Source organism: Octopus bimaculoides, chromosome 16, assembly GCF_046866305.1.
Source record: "Octopus bimaculoides isolate indiv1 chromosome 16, ASM4686630v1, whole genome shotgun sequence".
Classification (NCBI taxonomy): Eukaryota; Metazoa; Mollusca; class Cephalopoda; order Octopoda; family Octopodidae; genus Octopus; species Octopus bimaculoides.
This window is the reverse complement of record NC_142943.1, coordinates 2167688-2187584: the sequence shown is the minus strand read 5'-3', so window position 1 is coordinate 2187584 and position 19897 is coordinate 2167688. Positions and strand designations below refer to the sequence as shown.

Here is a 19897-nt window from a genome sequence, read left to right as displayed (position 1 = left end):
ATAAAGGAATAATAATAATAATAATAAAAATAATAATATGGAAAAACTTTCAAAATACAAAGACCTGGAAATAGAGATAACTCGAATGTGGAATCTAAAAACAGAAACAATTCCTATCATAGTAGGTGCCTTGGGTATAATAAAAAAATATTCAGACAAATACATAACAAAAATACCAGGACTTACAAATATATATAACATACAGAAAATTGCACTACTGGGTACTGCACACATTCTACGCAAAACACTTTCAATACAGTAAACATAAGAGCACCACAGCAAACCACAGCACATACCCAAGGCGCACAGAGCTGCGCTCGGTAGTGAAGTGAAAGCACGTTATAAAAATAAAACTACTGAACAATAATAATAATAATAATAATAATAATAATAATTATTATTATTATTATTATTATTATTATTAATTTTATTAAGGTAGTGAGATGGTAGGATTGTTAGTACTTCACAGAAAATGCTTGGTAACATTTCTTTCAATTCTTCACACTGAGTTCAAATCTCACCAAGATCAACTTGTCATCTTTTCCAGGTCAATCCAAATGTACAAGCTGAATACTGGCTGGGGTCAATGTAATTGATATGCCTCCTCCCAACCCAAAGTAGCTGATCTTGTGCCCAAATTAGAAAGAATTATTATTATTATTATTATTATTATTATTATTATTATTATTATTATTATAAACCTCATTAACATTATATATATAGGAATAGAAGTATATTAGTAAAAAACTAAATTTATTATTCAAAAATCGTACAAAATTTCCACATATCCATTTTTTTCTGATGTGTTGACGTATTTCAACTGATTGCAAAAGAACAAAAGAAAGAGAAATTTGGTACTCATTCGTTTTTTATTACTTTTTCTTATCATATTTTTACACATTTCAAATATATTCTTTATTGATTTGAGATTGAAATATTTCTTTCCTTCCAATAAACCTATGTTGGTCAGCTCTCTTTCTCTACTAAATAATAGATTAGTTCTCAGAACTGCCCCATTTCACTGGCAACTTTCAAGTCAATCCAGTTATTTCTAAAGCAACATAAATCACAGCCTAAACCACCAACCCAAACCTCGGCTGCTCTTCAGCACTGAACTTTGGCAAACAACCAAAGTGAAATTATTCTTTCTTTATTTGCATGCTTACTATTTCCATTCATACTTAATTTTCTTTCTTTTTTTTTTTTTCACTTCCTATTATACAAAATCGGACAAACAACAAAGCAGTAGAGGTAAGTTCAATGCCTGAAAGGGCTTATTAAAATTTCTATTTTATAAAACCAAAATATAAAAATGAAGAAAGGAAATATTCATGGTTATGAATATTTTTATATATAAAAGTGGAAAACTGAATGATGATGAAGAGAAACTAATACTTTTCGAAAAGAGGATTTTAGGCTTTAGATATCACATTCAATATGTAAGTTTACACTTGAGGGAAGCAAACCACACAAACATATTTTTATACACAGGAAATCACACACACATAAATTTCTGAGTATATAAACACATGAAACATACACATATACAAATAACAATATATATATATATATATATATATATATATATATATATATATATATATATATTATACATACATACATACATACAGAGCTTTGTACAAATGTAGAATATTCTTTAATACATTATAACTGAAAGGCTCTGATTTTTAGTACTGAGAGTTGTTTGTTTCTGATCATCCAGAGAGAAAAGTGAACCTGATAAGCAGATAAATGCAATACACAGACAGATATCCAGGTAGACAGACAGAAAGTGCTTGCTAGATATAGGGAGCATTGTAATCTTTACGTTGGTTATTCATGCCAGTAGAAGTTAGACAGATTGTGACAGCCCAATTCAGTTCTTATTTGGAGTTATTACCTGCTTGAATTGATCAGACAACCACATTGCATGCATACAGTCTGGCTTTTCTTGGTATGGTCTCTAAAGCTGGGTGAAATGCCATGAAGTATTTTGCCTGGATGCTAATGATCCTGCCTTCTGACCACCTTGCTAATTCACCAAAATAATAACGATGATGATGATGATGATGACGATAACAACAATAATAATAATAACTTCTGGTTTAGGTACAAGACCAGAAATTTTGACATCGACCCCAGAATTTGACTTTTACTTTATTCTGTTGACCTCAGGGGGATGAAAGTAAAGTTGATCTCAGTAAGATTTCAAAAGCAAATTGTAAAGAGCAAGGAAAAACATCAGAGCACATTTTATCTGATATTCTAACAACTCCATCAATCCTCCACCCTAACAACATCAACAACAATTATAATGGCTTTAAATTTTGCCACAGTTGCAGTCATTTTGGGGGAAGGGACAAGTCTATTACATCGACCCCAGTGTTCAACTGGTACTTAATTTATTGACTGCAAAAGGATGAAAGGTGAAGTCGACCTTGGCGGAATTTGACCGCAGAACATAGCAACAGGTGAAATACTACTAAGTATTTTGTCTGGTGCACTAATAATTCTGCCTCAATAATAATAATAATAATAATAAGGGGAAGGGGTTAGTTGACTACATTGACCCCAGTACTTGGCAGATACTTCATCATTTCAAGGTCAATAAAATAGAGCTGACCTTGGTAGGATTTGAACTCAAAATGTGAAGATCAAGATGAAATACTGCTAAGCATTTTGTCCGATGCTTTAGTGATTCTGTCAGCAACAGTAATAAATTCAAAAATACAATGAAATCATGAGAAAAAAAATAAATAAAAATCAGAGAAATCCTGTTAGATTATGAAGTAAATCTCTTGGACAAAAGAAAGCCATTCAAGAAATTGTTAATTTTGATAATTGGTATTAATTTTATGCTATTTCAGTTCAGTGTTTTAACAAAGCAACATAGAAACTGTCTTGAAACAAACACAAAAATATCATTATTGATGAATTGCATTGATTAAATAAAGCACCATGACCAACCATAAGCAATTCTTTAGAGAATAACTTTTCTGAAATGTAAGAATGAGTGATGTTGCTCACCCTTTTTTCTGGCATCTCTGTTGATCAGTTGTAAAATGTCTTAGTTTTCTTTTTGTTTTTCTTTTCAACAGGCTTAAATCTCCTTCTGTATAAACTTTCACCTCTGCTCATCATTCATTTGATACAATGAAGGAAATAGGTTACAGAGCAAAAGCATGAAAATGTACTGTTGTCTAGTTAATGTACACTTGCATTTTCACCATCTGAAAGGAAAGGAACTTATTAGACAAGCCAGAGAACAGCAGCCAAACAATAATAATGTGATCTTTCATTTATTGTTTTTGATATCCCAATAGCCTTAATTTATTAGAAATCTGATCTAGTTTCATCAAAAGCAAAAAAAAAAAAAATGGTTTGTATAAAAAAGATTAGCAGCATACATTTAGTCCTCTGTGAGGTGTGACATTTTCTCAGCTACTTAGAAATCCCTGACAGCAATCAGAGAAATATCATATTTTTGTTAATAGCCAAACACTTGTTTCTTATTCTAAAGATTTTGACCTATAGACAGTTCTTCATACTGAGGTCGTTGAAAAATTCACTTCCCAACTATGCGGTCTGGGATTCGGTCCCACTGTGTGCAGCCTTGAGCAAGTCTCTTCTTCTATAACCCCAAGTTATGTTTTAGATAAAAATTTATCATAAAAACTTAGCTAGATATAATTGCAAAGAAAATGAAACACATAAATCAGAGGAGAAAGGAAAATAAAACGATGTCATTTACATTATTTTGAAGACAAGATATGTAAACTTTTGGTGAACCACATCGAGGATCATAATATATTTGGTGGTTAATCTTTAAGGGAAAAAATAACTTCTGGAAATAATTTTCACTTGAAACAAAATCAAAATCCCTATCAAAAGGTAAACAAATTATTTTACTGAATCTCAGAGCTTAAAATTTACATGCTTCATGGTTCTGTTTTGAAATCTCAACAATTTACATCTAATATTTAACTCTCCATGAATTCCTCAAGCTTTGAAAGAATATTTGTTTCAGTTACAGGTCGTTGGCAACAAAGAATTATGTGGTGTATCCAGGATTACAATAAATCAACTCCAGTTTAAACATATATATGTGATATCAGTGTGTGTGTGTGTGTGTGTGTATACATATATATATATATATATATATATATATATATATATATATATATATATATATATATATATATATATATATATATATATATATATATTGAGGCTGTGAGCTGGCAGAATCATTAGCATGTCAGACAGAATGCTTAAGAGCATCTCGTCTGTCTTTATGTTCTGAGTTCAAATTCTGCCGAGGTCCACTTTACCTTTCATCCTTTCAGGGTTAATAAAATAAGTACCAGTTGAAAACTGGGGTCAATGTAATCAACATAGCCTCTTCCCCAAACCCACAGGACAGGCCTTGTGCCAAAATTTGAAATCAATATATATATATATGTATATACACACAAATATATATTCATATACATACACACAATAATATATATGTATGTGTGTCTATACAAATATATATATGTGAGTGGATGTGTGTGTATACATATATATATATATATATATATATATATAGAGAGAGAGAGAGAGAGAGAGAGAGAGAGGAAAAGAGAGAGAAAGCTATGTAGATAGATACATAGATAGTTTGATAGATATTGTGAATACATATACATACACACACACATCGATATATACATACATTTATGCATATGTAAATGCATGCATGTATGCATATATATATATATATATATATATATATGCAGGCACACAACGAATTTCAATTAGTTGTAGAGAGCTCACAGATAATAAATGACTTCATTAAATGAATTAAGATGTGCCTCATGAAGTTTTTGAGTGTATGTGAGAGAGAGTGTGGGTGTGTGTCTAGTTTTCCCATAAATCACCCTGAGGTATTTTAACTTTTCTTACTTAATATCGTGCCTACTAGATCACTCTGCAGTCTTTTCACTACCTCCCTAACACAAGATGTTTTCAGTTGTATATAAATACTCTTGCTTCATCATTTCTCCATTCTTTTTGTCGGTTAACTCATAATGCAAAAATGAAATGAAAATGAATAAAGAGAAATAATTCAGAAAGGCCAGTGGCATGTATTTTTAATAACAAATAATAAGTGTATATTAAGTACCATACTACATGAATTCTTGGTTTATAAAAATCATCTCTGTTTTCAGAGATGGTAGAATAATCACTTGGTGGCAATTGAGACTAACTCCTAATAAAAAGGAAAGATAATCTCAAAAATCAATAATCTTCCTTACACAAACACACACACATATATATATAAGACACACAAACCTATATATGCTCTGTGATGCATCTACCATATATATATTTGTATACACATACACACACAATGCACACGTGTGTGTGTGTGTGTGTGTATATATATATATATATATATATATATATATATATATATGTGTGTGTGTGTGTGTGTGTATATATATATATATATGTGACACCCCTTCCTATATATAGTCTGTTTTGCATCTACCACACACACACACACACATATATACAAATATAAAGAAACATTGCTACTTGCGTATAAAAATGCCTTGTTGGAACACACACATAGATTCACTATATATTCAGTGTTCTTAATAAGATTCTTATTTAATATACGAGAGTTTGAAAAATAAGTGAAATTAAACAATACAATAAAGAAATGAGACTTGTAGAATTATGAAACGAGAAAGGAATTTCAAAGTTGTTATTGAAGAAGACTAAGGTAAAATTGCTTAATGTGTTTTTCTATTTTGTTTTGAATTGTCAAGAACTCAAATGAAATAAGAAAGAATAGAAAACAAAAACACAAAGAGAAAATAATTAAAAAAAGAAAAAGACATATCTGAAAAAAATCCATTTGAGATGAACGATAATAAAAACTCCAAAAAGGTGCAACTGAGATTTGAAATGCATTATCTGTTTATTCTTAGATTTTAAAACTCTTCAAGCAGCTTTCATCTTCCTTTACATTCTCTAAGCAGGCTTTATTTTTCAAAAGCTGTGTAAAATAAGAAGTTAAATTCAGGCTACAATGAAAGACCATGTTTATTCTAAATTCACACTGTAAATCAAACATTAGTATGGTTATGTAAAAAGATAGCTTAATTTGAATTATTTCTCTATCGCATGGTTAAAATGAAACAACATGTATACTATGAAACAAAACTATATTCCCAATGATATCATTAGAGGTGGGACATTTTGGAAGGGATAACTATTCTAATTAAATCTCGTAAATTCAAATGTCAAGCAAATATCCAATTTAGTCTTCGACAAAATGTTGTTACTATACATAAAATTAACTTTACGTCTGGTTTACAAACTTATTATTTTTTGGCTCAAGGTAATTCTATTTGATTGTTAAATGCTGCACAGTAAAGGAAAGGGAAACATTGAGCTGCAATTTTGAAACGGAATGTTATCCTAAACGTGATGTTAATGATACTTTGGATGACAGGGAATTTGTCTGCCGTGTTACATTCTCACAAAGCATGAAGTGAATGTAATTTCAGTTTATCAAAGTTGATAATGTAGCTGTGTTGCTACTGGCTTCACAATAGTTTTCGTTTTGATGTAGTGTCAATGACTGATAAAACTAGTCAAAGTAGAAGAGAAGCAGTTAGATGAGAGGTATGTTAATGTAATGGGAGAAAAATTAAAAGCCTCTTGCATTCTTTCTCTACCAGAGAAGATTTTGCAGCATTTTTAAACCTTATCTTTTCTCCGTTTTCAATGTACTTGCCATATAAAACTTATTCCGTTTAAGTAGTTCTTCTGACATGCATGCCAAATCATCTTGAATTTTTATGCATTCTAGTCATTTCATATTGACCGTGGAACTCTACATCATTCATTACAAATGGGAACATTTCTGCTTTCTAATATGTCAGTTGTAAGCTATTCTAGTGCACTATACATCTTGCTGATATGGAAGATCAATTGCAGTCTAAAATGCTTGCATGATTGTCAGCTTGGTTCCACCATTATACATGCAAGTGATGTCCATCTATTCTCCTAACAGTATCTACTTTATGCCAGACTGACTCTTATTATAATCAACCTGACTTTGTCATTCCTGTGAACCAACCGAAATGCAAGTAATGCCAAGGCATGTAAGCCCATTAACTGTTGCTTCTACTGATGCCGATGCAAGAAATAGACACCAAAGACTAACCTGAAATTACAGGTTCCCCCTCACTCTGTAATCTCTGCAATAAGCAGTCATTCTATGAAAGTAATCGATTTCTCTGATGTTATTATATTAACTTAAATAATTGTTGGGGCAACATTTATTAGCTCATATTGACTTCTTTTTCATTTGCTTCAACATCATCATCGTCATCATCATCAATTTTTAATGTCCATCTTTCATGATGGCATGAGTAAGATGATTTTGACAAGATCTAATGAGTGTAAGGACTGCATTGTACTCCAGTGTTTGCTTTGACATGGTTTCTGCAGCTGGATACCCTTTCTAAGGCAAACCATTTCACTGTGTACTGGGTGTGTGTGTTTTTTTTTATTATGGCACCACACTAATGATGTCTTCAGGCATCAATGTATTATTTATATTTATTCTTCAAAATGCAAAAAAAAAAAAGAAAAATCCAAATAATGACTAAATAATTAATATTAATTAAAATTTCATCAGAAGTAGGCTGTCTACTATTTTGCCTATAATATTAGTTGTTATTTGATCCAAATGATTATGAAATTCCTCCACAGTCATAGAACTGCCAATATATTGGAAGTTCTTTATTACTTGCAGCTGTAAGTGTCTGCATTGACTCAACGAAGCATTATTGAGAAATAAGTGAAGAATATATTCCTTGATCCAAAACAGCGAGCTGGCAGAAGCGTTAGCACGCCAGGCAAAATGCTTAGCAGTATTTCATGTCTTTACATTCTGAGTTCAAATTCTGCCAAGGTCGACTTTCATCCTTTGGGGGTCGATAAATTAGGTACTGGTTGCATACTGGGGTTGATCTAATTGACTGGCATCTCTCCCCCAAAATTTCAGGCCTTGTGCCTAGAGTAGAAAAGAATATATTCCTTGATCCGCGCATTTAGAATCGATGATTGAGAGATTTACCAGTGCACACAGCTGACTATTGATTTTAGAAAGCCATAAGGCTGTGAGCTGGCAGAATCATTAGAACACTGGAAAAATGCTCAGTGGCATTTTATCGATATAGACGTTCTGAGTTCAAATTCCACTGAGGTCGATTCTGCCTTACATTTTTTCACAGTCAATAAAATAAATAACTGTTGAGCTTTGGGGGTGATGTAATTGACTTGTCCTATCCCTCGAAATTGCTGGTCTTGTGCCAAAATTTGAAACCATTAAAGGTGGTGGATTGACAGAATCGTTAGCATACTGGGCAAAATGCTGAGTGGTGTTTCATTGGTCCTTGTGTTCTGAGTTCAAATTCATAAGTAACCAGTTGAACACTAGGGTTGATGTAATCAACTTATTCCTCTCAAAAAATTGCTGGCCTTGTGCCAAAATTTGAAACTGATTTTAGAAAGCATAAAATTCTGGATGCATGGCTAGAATTATTATTATTAGTACCTGTTTAAATGTTTTTCCAATACAGTGCTTCCATATAGAGAAAAAAAAATGACTGTTTAAGAACTATGTGAAATGGGAAGAAATTTTTAGTTCAAACTTTAATACTTTCATATGCAAATACTATATTCTGATTATTTAAACAATCTCCAACTGTTGGCAAATCTAGAATTACATAAATAATATCAGAAATGCATACACGTTTATAAGCAGTCCTAATACAACTCCATATAAATACACACATATTATTGATACTGACATGGACAAATACAAACACATTTTGACGAGGAATTAAAATCAATTATTTCATTTTGAATGTAGTATGGAAATCAATAGAAAACAAAAAGTTGAATGTTCAATATTACTTTGTGAATGCTCATTCAACCTCACTTCCAATATTCCCCTTTTTCTTAACATTTTTTTCCCTTGTGTTCTTTCTAGATTTCTATCCAACACCAACAATGGCAGAAATCAATTTAATATATTATATGAGGGAAATGATTCAAGATTTTTCTGAAAAGAACATTTTAGTGTAGATTGCTTAGAGTCAAGGACACACAAGATTAATAGTTGCTTTGCAAAGTCTGTCCTTCTCCAAGACTATTATATAAACGAATGCACTGCAGGAGACCATGAAATCACAAGCATCCTCCACATATATTTAGAAGAAGAAGAAGAAGAAGAAAAAGAAGAAGAAGAAGAAGAAGAAGAAGAAGAAGAAGAAGAAGAAGAAGAAGAACAAGAACAACAACAACAACAACAACAACGAACGAAAGAAAGAAAGGAATTAAAGGCAAAAAGAACATTGCTTAATGCACCAATATACACATTTAGAAATAAGGATGAAACATTACTTTGTTTCTTTGATTCTCTTTTAAACCTTTATACTTTCAAATTGGTAATGATGATGATGATGATGAAGAAGAAAAAGAAGACAATGATGTTAATGATGGTGATGATAGTAGTGGTGATAGCAAGAAATGCTCAAAATAAATCAGCATGCAAATGCAGGATTTGAAAGTAAACAACAACAAAAAAAGACATAAACAAACGAAATTTTAATGGGAAAATAAGAAATGATAGCTGTACTTTTGTGTGATTTGATCTCCGTCTTTCATCCACAGAAACACTGCATGACACAACTATTGCACGTGTCATTGGAAAGGAGATAAAAAAAGAAAAAATATATATATTTGGAAAGAAAAGTTTTTAAAAAATGGAAGACAGCATAATTTATTTTTCTTACTTGGAGAAGGAGGAAGTTCAATTTTGATGTAAAATGTTGTGATAATGTATTTTTTATTGTCTGCTGCTTATATCTATCATCTCCATTTTTTTTTGTCTAATTATATCTTGGCACTTTTGGCAGAGCTGCTTTATTTTCCTCTCTTCTTTAAAACCAGCAAGAATTAAAGAAATATTTTTTCCTTTGGCGTTTTTTTTTTCCCATGTTTTACTCAATGTGTACAATATCGTTTTTCCATTTAATTCCATAAAATGTGAAGGAAATTTTAATCCAACATTGTAAAAGTAGTTTGAGAATGCCATCGAGGTAAAGCAACAGAGAAAGGAATGACAAGACAGAGCATGAAGAAAGCTATGTCACTGAAATGGAAGGCAAGTGTTATGTATGTGTATGCAAGAATTAACACTTTGAGAACTGGTTCCTACCAGCTCAGAGTAAACCAATTTCTGAAAAGCAACTGGTTTGCTTTCATCAAATATATAAGATGACAGGGACCAGGAAGAAAGTGTAAAAAGTGAAAGTGTTTAGGTGAAAGATAGGGAACTGAAGAGTCCAAAGCAGATATTAAGTGAAAATTGTTAGAGAGGATATTAAGAAACCAGTTACTTTAGGAATGTCTTCAGCTACAAACATTAATAAACACTTCAGGTTTTCCTGGTTGACTGCCTCCTTTTATCAGGTTTGTGGAATTTCAAACAATAATAATAATAATTGTTTCAAATTTTGGTACCAGACCAGAAATTTTAGAGGGAGGCAGGTCTAGTTGGTTGCATCAACCCCAGTATTTAATCATTATTTTATCAAACCTGAAAGGATGAATGACAAAGCTAAGCAAGGCAGGATTTAAGCTCAGTGTGTAAAGGGCAGGAAGAAATTGTGCCAACCACTTTATGGAGAGCCCTGGGTGCTTTTTTCATGACACTGGCACAAATTTACATAGCAAGGGTCACACACACACACACACACACACACATATATATGTATATATATATATATATTTTGTCTTTAACTTCTTCAAATCACCATCATCATTATTTAATATCCATTTTCTATGCTGGCATGGGTTGGATGGTTTGACAGGGGATTGCAAACTAGAGAGCTGCACCAGGCCCCAATTGTCTGTTTTGGCAAGGTTTCTACAGTTGGATGCCCTTCCTTATGCCAAGCACTTTATAAAGTGAACTGAGTGCTTTTTACATGGCACTAACACCAGTGGAGTTGCCAAGTATTTGCAAGACAAATCCTTCTTGGCTGGGAGAAGAAACAGTAATGGGGAGGAGTGGCTTTGGTCAAGTTGAGAGGTTAATGTATAATAGAGGGATAGTGCTAGATGTCTTTCTATAGAGGACATACTTGGCCAAGGAGAGGAAGAAGATATATTGAGACAAAGATAAAGAGAAATAGATGGTGTTGGAGATACATCAGAATCTAATCACAGAGAACAGTAGTGGTGGTGGAGGTGGGGAGAATATATGTGGGATAGAGGGGGATGTTTCATAAGTGTGTCAGGAGTGATGTGTGAGAAATGTGGAAGAGGTGACTGTAGCAAGTGATGGTGAAAGATATAGGAGTGGCTGAGATCACCTCCCCCTCCTCAAATTTATTGGTGTATATAGTTATTTCTTAGTTGTTTTATTTTGTCTTAACCTTCCTGTTTTCCATGTTTACCAAAATTCTTGTTGACTATCTTTCCATCTTTGATTACTGTCCAATGACTTTGTGCCATTCACTCCTCTCTCTTATCCTTCACCATTTTATTATTTTTAATTTATCATTCTTCATTATTTTTCGTTTCATTCTCTTTTTTACTCTTTCTAATCTGTTTATTTGGAACCATCAGTAAACTCCACCAAACAAGCAAATAATGCAGACCAAAATGATATTCTTTTCTTTTACTCACAGTATACTTATTTATTCTGCAAGGATCTATCTTTGCTTCACTTTTACACTGAGCCATTTTGGGCTTACATTCACAGAAGAGGTTAAAAGTAAAATCATAAGTACTATTGACAGAATTTAAATGGGAAAAACCTGGAAATCCTATCAAGAAAACCAGGAAAAGACACAAAAGCTACACAATCCCACCCACCCCAGCTCCTAATCATAGATGCTGTTGTTAAGAAGATGAGCTCTCAATGAGCAAGACCACCCCTTCATATTTTCATACATTGTAAGTGTCCAATCCATGCCAGCATGGAAAAAGGAGATGTAATGATGATGATGCAATTCATAAAATATCATAATCAAAGTGTATTAATTACACTAATTTCTTGAATTTCCTCATTGTATGGAATTATGTGCCAGAAACAAAACTAAAATTTCAAAATTAAAAAAAGAAAAATTATAAACTCACACACTGATTTGATTTCACTTCTTTATTATTCATAGCTTGATTAACTGTTTAATCAATTGATGAATAAAACATTCCTATACATCAAATGTGAATGGTCTAACCCCTGATATTCAGGCAGCATTATAGGACTCAGGGCAAAGCATATCACAACCACAGTGTGCAGAGAAGAGCATTGGATTCCTTAGACCCATAGTCTCACCTCCTGGGACAACTGCTCTGTATGCCCATATTTGCAGAGAAATAACAACTATAAGACAAGAATATTTAAATCTCAATAAAGTCACTACTTCACATTAGTTAAAACATTTATTATTATTTCAATAAGAACACTTCCACAAGTTAGATATCTCTGAGCACACGGAATGTTTTATCATATGTAAGAAATTTTTAATTTATGTCTCTTGGGGTTAAAAAATAAAAAATGAAGGAAAATGAAAGAAGTAATGCTTTCTTGATAAGTTTAATGAAGTCAGGAAGTAGAGAAGATTTTTCTGCCAATTTTAATCAGGAATATATATGTTTCTATGTAATTAATTTCAAAATAATCCAAAACATGAAAGCATCTATCTGTACAACAAGCAGAGTTGATTCTAAAATAGAGATATGATATGGTTGCCAGAGAATTTTGCTGTATATAGAAATGAAAACTAAAATGTCCGCATGATAAAACATAATTAAAAGCAAAAATAAATAGGGACAAATTGCAAATATCAATAATTAAAAATATGGGGAGAAATGTTTGTTCTTTAAGAAGATAAAGTAAAGCCTTCACAAATTTAGAAAATTCTATTTCAAAAGAAGAAATATTCCTATTCAATGAGATATTCCTATCGGTAATTTTAATAAATCTAAAAAACAATAAAAAATGATAACAATAAATTAGTAATGGCAAAATTGGTATCTTTGAATATAGCAACTATCAGATTATTTTATTTTGGAATAATCCAGGATAATGGTATTTGAGTCAAAATAATTTTGAAAGGTAATTTCTTATAGCCAAATGGAAGTATTTAAAAAACTGACTGTATGTAAAGAAATGATCTAATTAGAACCATAAGATCACCTACAAGAACTTAACTTGTTAACCTGAATTTGTGTGTGTATGTGTGTGTGTGTGTGTGTGTGTGTGCACATACACACCTATGAATATGCTTCTCTCTGCACTGTATCTCTTAACCTTCTCAACACCAACACTTTTAATCATGTCATACAACCCACTGCAATTCTGCCTATCTATTTGAAAACCAGGATACACACAGTGCTACAATATAAGCACACGTACATATGTACAACACTTCCTCAAAGACTCACTATGTACTTACAATAAAGAGCAATTGCAACACAGTCTGCAATTCAACATCAAACCAAAGCTAGATAGGAAAACATTAGTAAGACAACCATTTTGAATAGAATTCTTCACAAAAATAGCTCACTCATGAGGGAAGCATTATGCGTAACACAACCCTATGCTGAAAGATATAGAAGGGTGTCGGACACATTTGCAATACTGAAGTATATTTATATTATTCACTAAAAAGGAAACTTGTAGAGTATGCCCCCCTCCCCATCACCACATTGTCTGCATCAAGAGATTACTCTGAATGTGTAATTTTCAACATGTTAAAACATTTTGTCAGAGTTCCATTAAGTTTTTTGCTATAATGTGGAAAAGAAGAGAAAAAATTACAGTTTGTATCCATCCTGAAAATTTCATGACAAGTGTTAGTTTGACAACAAAAAGTCTAGGGTTGATGACAGGAAGAAAATTTAGCTGCAAAACACTACTTTCAAAAGGGAAGCATTGTTATTAGAAAACACAGGAGCCTGCAATGTTAACCCATGGTGCAGCAGTAAGGGGAAATCGATTCAAAATACTTCTGTGTGAAAATTCCTTAAAGTGAAGTATTAAACACACACATAACCCTGTCTTCCAAATAGTGTTTTTAAAAGTAAAGATCTTGTTTGTATACACACACACACACATACATACACACACACACACACACACACATATATATATGCATGTATATATGTGTGTGCGTGTATGTATGTATATGTGTGTGTGTGTGTGTATATGAATAAACACACACACATATTTATATGTATGTATATATATATATGTATATGAGACAAGCAGAGAAGGAGGGATTCATATACATTATTATACACACACACACACGTGGTTACATTCTGATATATATATATATATATATATATATATATATATATATATATATAAATATATATATATACATATATATATATAAGTTGTGGTAATGAAGTTAGATTAATAGTGATATTTTGAAATCATTTAATATGTACATTTCAGGTTTGTGTAATATACTTATTACAGGAAATTCATCCATTACACAAGAATCTGCTCAGTTAAAACATTTCAAAGAAAGTTATATGCAATGGGTTCATTTCCTATTATATATTACTGAGACCTGAAGTGTATGTATTAAATGACCTCAAAATATCATTATTTGCTTGGACTTCATTATTATGACTCCAACTGACTCATTGCCAATACAAATTGGAGTGCAGACTCCACTTATGTGGATACTCTAACAGCAATTTGGAGCAATTTGTTATATTTGACTCGTGTCAAAAATTCTGCTACCATGCACCACTTAGTGTAACACAAAATTATTCACACACACACACATTTGTATACATATAGAGGGTGATGTGCATAGACACATGAATTAAAAGTGATTCATTGTATGCATACAAAGTAATATATATCCAAACACATCTTTCAAAGAATATCAATAAATTATTACAAATGAATTTTCTTTTCTTTAGACCAGTATGTCAAACGGTAGAAAAATCATATATCTAAATTATTCATTTAATGAAAATAGAGTCAGGGAGATTTTTCAAGTTTCTGCTAAAATTGCATCTTAAGTTTATTGCTTATAAATTATTCAGTGACTGTAAGAAGTAGTATTTTCAAGTTTAGCAGGTGAAAACCATTGAAAAATATTGACTTTAAAATATTGATGGTATGAGTTTTAGTGATTTCACAATTGATTAATAGTTAAGAGCAGATTAGACGAAATGTGTGTGTGTGTGTGTGTGTGTGTGTGTGTGTGTGTGTGTATGTGTGTGTCTATCTTTCACTACATACATATCTACACACTTACATATGTATATTAGACAGACAGACAGACAGATAAAAAGGTTCTGATGAAGTGTTATGCTTATATTTACCTGTGTATGAATTTGTAAAGGTATCTCTTGTTTTAAAGAATACTAACAAAAGGGGGAGAACAGCACATACACACACACACACACAGAAGTTTTAAATGCTATAAATTAATTAAAAGAAACAAGAAATTCTCTGCTGGAAGGTCATTGGTTTGTTTCTTGCATTATCTCAAAGCTTCGCGATTTCAATAATGTCATTATATATTTTCAGAATGACATTGTAGGGTAGGTGTGAGAGGCTGGATATGGCTGGTTTGAACATAATATAGGTAGAATATTTGGGCTTGATTTAACTGGTTTAAATGGTAAAGGATTAAATAACATTTCCATTGCACAGTTGTGTCATAAATTGTTATTTTATCTACAATCCTTTTGGTCCATAAATAATTCAGTGAATTTTTTATTAAAAAAATCTACAATTTTTTTGCAAAAGCATTAAGCCTTAGACATAAGAGAGTAAAAGAGAGTTGTACAAAGAAAAGGAATATATATATAATTACCTGACTAGATGTTTACGGACTTCTATAAACATTGTTTGTTCTTTGACATTTGACAACTTTCAAATACACAGCAGTAACACTTTCAGAGTCACAGCTGGAAATACAGAGATTGAAACAGCTTTGCGAATACCGCCCTTCCCCTCTAAATGAGTACCAGTATCCAGAACTTCTAGCCTCTGCCAGTAAACATCATCCTTCCTGTTTGTTGTAGCATTAATTTCAAGTTCTGTTTCTGTTTACGAGTTTTAAATTTTCGGATTTAAACTTTATGGAGCCAAAACATACTAATCACCTGTAGTGAAATCTTGTAACTTCCAGCTTCATTCTGCACATACAGAGAAAGAACGTGCTTTATAAGAACAGAGAGAAAAATGATATAAAAGAAAAACACCATTGTTAGCATGAATAAGTAAACATGTTTGTCATTTTGATATCATTTTTATTTTGTGTACTTGTTTTATTGTATATGGGTTTTATATTTTTGACCATGCTTAAATGGAATTGTCTTTGCAAATTGGAAAATTTACATATGGTTGAAGCAAGTAATTTCAGAGATGGATGCACATTTCCCTCCCAACTATTCAACTGTAAAGTGTTGTAATAACTGAGTTGCGATATCTCTTCTCTGTCTACTGACGTTGCTTGACAATGTAACATCAGCAGTGAAGTGTGACCGATACTGAAGTTGGAATCCTGCTCTGAGGTTATTCTTTCTCTGAGTTTCTTTATCTTATTTATGTAAATATTTACAAACCAGCACTGAATAAATTGTGCGGATTAAAGACTTCTGGAGAGATTTTATATATGAAAAAATATTTTAAATTTTAATGAAAACAAAATGTCAGAAGACATTTTCATTTATCAGCTTTAGTTTTAAAATATTACTGAAAAAAATATTTAATTGTTCAATGTTTTATTAGTCTATTTCTAAATGAGTTTTCATACAAAGATTTTAATGAAATTTCTCACCAAAGCTCAAATGTAATGAGGAATTAGAATACATTGATTTTTGACATAGAAGAAAGATTTGAAGCATGAGAGAAAAGCACAGTTCATTTTCTTCTACCTCATCTCTTGCCCTGCACTTTTCATACTCATCTTTGGAATGATACAAGATATAAAGCTGACTTCAGACAGGCTTATAAAAATAAAATATAAGGAAGTTACTGAGTGGCTGTGTGGTAAGTAGCTTGTTTCACAACCACATGGGTCCAGGTTCAGTCCCACTGTGTGGCACCTTGGGCACGTGTCTTCTACTATAGCCTCAGGCCAACCAAAGCCTTGTGAGTGGATTTGGTAGATGGAAACTGAAAGAAGCCTGTTGTGTATGTGTGTGTGTGTGTGTGTGTGTGTTTGTGTCAGTGTTTGTTCCCCCCCCCCACCACCATTGCTTGACAACTGATGTTGGTGTGTTTACATTTCCCATAACTCAGCAGTTTGGCAAAAGAGACCAATAGAATAAGTACTAGGCTTACAAAGAATGAGTGCTGGGGTGGATTTGTTCGACTTAAGGCGGTGCTCCAACATGGCCTCAGTCAAGATGACTGAAACAAGTAAAAGCATAAAAGAAAAGAAAGAAAGAGTAAATTTAGCTGAAGTAAACCGAAGAAAGTTACAAGAGGCCCAGATTACAGTGCTATTACATCGACATCAATGATTAATGGTGAAATTAGAGCCACTCTGTGAATGATCGTCTTTCAATGCAGTGTTAAGCAGTTGTTTGTACAGTCATGGTAGTTGGATGGGAAGAGAAAACAAACCCTGCTCAGCTGTGTACGTCTCATGATCACAGTTGGAGAGACGGTATTATTACTACTTAATGGAACCTCAGCTCAGCGATATAACACCACTGAGTTAAGGCCTTCATAAATAACATTTAGTTTGTGAATCTATTTGGAGTCTATTTAAAGAAAAGCAATGAAAACAATAATAATGATTTCTAATTTAGGTAGAAGGCTAGTAATTTGTGAGGTGGGAGTAATTAATTAATTAAATCAGTTGCAGCACTTGACTTGGTACTTTGTTTTATCCATCCTGGAAGGATTAACAGCAAAGTTCATCTTAGCTGGATTTGCACTTAGAATGTAAAGAGCTGGATGACTGCGACAAAGCCTTTGTTCAATATTCAAAATAATTCTGCTAATCCTTCACAATTACCACTGTTACTACTACTACTTCTACTACTTCTACTACTACTACTACTTCTTGCAAGCGTATTTCTACAGACAGAATTGGTTGCCATAGCTCTTGGCCAATAACACCAAACTTTGATGGGAAAATGAAAACAAAAAAAAAACAAAAAATGGCATAGGTATGGGGTAAGAATACATTGGTACATGACAAAGATCTAACGGTAATAATCTGAAGCATTATTGCATAGATTGAGAGGAAATCAAAAAGGATCTCAATAGAGTTCTGGTGGGACAAAACTCTTGCTTATTCTGCAAGACCTCATGATATATTCTGACCAAAAGGAATTGAAAAAGAAAAAGAAAAGAAAACTATAAAAATACAAGAATCTTGAACTAGAATGAAATCGAATGCGGGGTATGAAATTGAAATGTGAATCAATAATAATGAGTGTTGGAGGATAAAGAACTACATGAAGACAAATATGGGAAAAAAGAACCATTCCAGAGTTTACAACTCTACACACAGCATAAAACAGGCCTGCTAAACACAACCCCTGCTAAACACAACTCTTGCTAAACCCAGCTTCTTGCTAAACACAGCCCCTTCTAAACACAGCCCCTGCTAAACAAATCTCCTGCTAAACACAGCTCCTGCTAAACACAGCCCCTGCTAAACACTTTTAATTCAATAGGATAATTCACGCAGTACACACTTTATACATAATCACTTAATAAAATATCACAACACATTCTGTACAATTATCATCATCATCATCAGTATCACCATTGTTATCCTCATCAGCATCATCATCACTACAACATCATTTTTGGTATGCTTCTCTATGGCTGGCATGAGGTGGACTGTAACATATACCAACCTGCACAGCACTTACTGTGTACACTCAACACCCAAAACTAAACATATATCACACAACACACAACAGCTCACACTGCACATCGTATTCTACGTAACAATCGGGCAAAATACTGAGGTTGCACTAGAAGCACCAAATCAAATTCCACAACATAACACAGATATAGGATACAGACACAATTCTTCACTTCCAAAAGACAATGCAGTGCACATCACAGTAAGACAGAGATGTACTACCGGGTTGGAAATTACATAAAACTGTAGAGAACATGATGTGAAAACGATGATAATTATGATGATGATGATGACAATGATGATAATGGGATTTTTTTACATAATAAAAATCAAAGAAAACCCTTCTCTTGAAGTGTTATGTATTGAAGAGAATATATTTTTATCATATAAGCAATATCAGTGATGAATTGATTGCTTTTGTTTTTCTCTGTTCTACAATACTTATCAAATATTTTTATCTTTGTTTATGTTACATGACTCGTTCTCGTGATATCCCATAAAAAAAATATAAGAACAAAATGAAAACCTAAAGTAAATGTTATTATTATAATTAAAATAACTTTTTAAAATGGATTTTATTGATTTTTGCTAAATTTCCTGTGAGAAGATTTTAAATTTAGAAATCTAAATCAGACAGTTCTGATTAAAATACTTACACCTGTTCAATTAAATGAAGAAAATTTGTTTCAAATAAATTTAGAAAGAAAACTGGTTGTCTTATTAGGAACTTTAAATTCTTAACTTTAATTTTATGAATAAAATTAAAGTTTACTAGTTTAATGTTTCAAATTTCTTTTTTTGTCAAAAAACTCTTGTGTGAAAAAATAATCAAAACAAGAAGCGGCAATGAATATAGTTGGAACTGATTTGATTAGAGAGAGATGTGTAATGTGAACTAAATGGCATTCTATGCTTTCGGCAAAAAGCTCAAGGCTCCATACACAAGA

General features: G+C 32.3%; 1 protein-coding gene across 27 annotated transcripts in view; it reads right to left on the bottom strand.

Moving 5' to 3' along the window:
• The window catches only part of LOC106878639 (thrombospondin type-1 domain-containing protein 7A), a 1055067-nt gene that overhangs the window by 714777 nt on the left and 320393 nt on the right, over positions 1–19897 (bottom strand). For 7 of the 27 annotated variants that reach the window (XR_016244538.1, XM_089364014.1, XM_089364013.1 and 4 more), the window contains one exon: positions 3028–3230. The exons of the other annotated variants lie outside the window; for them this stretch is intronic. The gene's annotated coding sequence lies outside the window, so the exon portion shown is untranslated. The remainder of the gene's footprint in view (positions 1–3027; positions 3231–19897) is intronic. 27 annotated transcript variants of the gene reach the window in all.